This window comes from Bison bison, unplaced genomic scaffold (assembly GCF_000754665.1).
Source record: "Bison bison bison isolate TAMUID 2011002044 unplaced genomic scaffold, Bison_UMD1.0 scf7180017864240, whole genome shotgun sequence".
NCBI lineage: Eukaryota > Metazoa > Chordata > Mammalia > Artiodactyla > Bovidae > Bison > Bison bison.
In genome coordinates, this window is record NW_011494812.1 from 1,533,237 (window position 1) to 1,535,003 (window position 1,767).

The window sequence follows — 1,767 nt, forward strand, 5'->3', positions numbered from 1 at the left end:
CATGCCTCTACAGCCTTCTGTTTTTCTCACCTAACCCCTGGGACCTTTGTTTAGCTTTGCCACACAGAATGTTGACAATAAACAGGAACTCCTAGCACACCCCCTCTCAGGTCCATCACTTCTTTTTGGACTTCTCCTGTAAGCTCTAGCAACATTAGACACTCTTCTAGAATAATGCTTCATAAGCTTTAAGGCAAAAGATGACCATGAGTTCTCAATTTTTTGGAGGTACAGGGAATGATTCAATAATCACACATGTGGTGGGAAAAGTGTTTGAGCACCGTGTTGAATGCCTTCCTTCCCCATTTTAAAGAACCTAGCTCTTCAAATCTCTAAGCTTCAAATCCTGGCTTTGTCATTCAATAGTTGTATGATCTTTCTACTTCATGGAAATCAGGATGCTAAGGGTATCCACTTCATAGGGTTCCTGTGTGTATTAATTGGGTTAAATCACTCTGATATAGAATAAGTTCTCAGTAAATGTTAATAGTTATTAATATCGCTACATGCGAAGAGTTGACTCATTGGAAAAGACTCTGATGCTGGGAGGGATTGGAGGCAGGAGGAAAAGGGGACGACAGAGGATGAGATGGCTGGATGGCATCACCGACTCAATGGACGTGAGTTTGAGTCAACTCTGGGAGATGGTGATGGACAAGGAGGCCTGGCGTGCTGCAATTCATGGGGTCGCAAAGAGTCGTACATGACTGAGCGACTGAACTGAACTGAACTGAACATGTTTATTATTTTTATTGAAACACATTATAATTTTTCCTTTTTTATTTCTGCCTGTGGAAATCAAGATTTTGACAAAGTCAAATGTGGTTATGTTACTGAACCCAGGTCTGGCTGCTTGCCGCTTGATAGCCAGTTCTTGAGGGACAGGGGTTAGTAGGAAAGGAAAGGTAGCTTTATTTCAGATGCTGGCAACTGGGAGAGAAGGTGGACTCGTGTCTGAGGGTCAACTTCAAATTGTGGCTCAGGGGACAGAAGTTTTTAAAGGGGTGTTTCAGGGTTGTGTGGGAGGAGGGAGGGGACAGGATGGCACAGTCAGTTCTGACAGTTATCTTGATATCAGTGATGTGGTAGTCTGGCCAGCATCCTCTTTAGTTGTTCTGAGTACCGTTAAACTCTAGTTTCAGCATTTGTTCCCACTTCTTGGGGACTGTTCTCAGAACTGTGTGGAGTGGCTTATGTCACAGCTTTTGTCTGGTCATCATGTAGTCATCCTCTCATCATGCAAGTCACCTTCTTCCACCTGGTGAGGGGCTTCAGTGTCTAAAAAGCAGCTCACAAGATACAGCTCAGTATATTATCTATGACTCTTGAGGAGTAACTACAGGTCTTTGGCTCTGCTTGGTGACTAAACTATTGTTTTGTCTTGTGTAAAGGTTTAGAGTGTGTGGCATAACTGAGTTCTAGGGCGAAGGTTGTGCTTATAGTTAGAGGGACCTACATTTTTTCATCTTTGATCCTGCACAGTATTCAGTAGATTGCTACACATGTAACAGCTGCTGAACAAGTCAAGAAATACAGTTTCTGTGATACACTGGATGTTTCTGAAATGCAAATATTCCACACACTATTGGTAAACCAAGGCATAATGTCAGTATAATGTGGGAGTTAGTTCATACAAGATTTTTCCGAGCATGTTAATTTTTTATTATTGTCAAGGAATAGTAGCTGAACATAAATCTTATTAGCACACTGAAGCACAGCAAGGAACAGAATACCCTACACAAAAGTCATTCACTTAAAGGTTTTCTT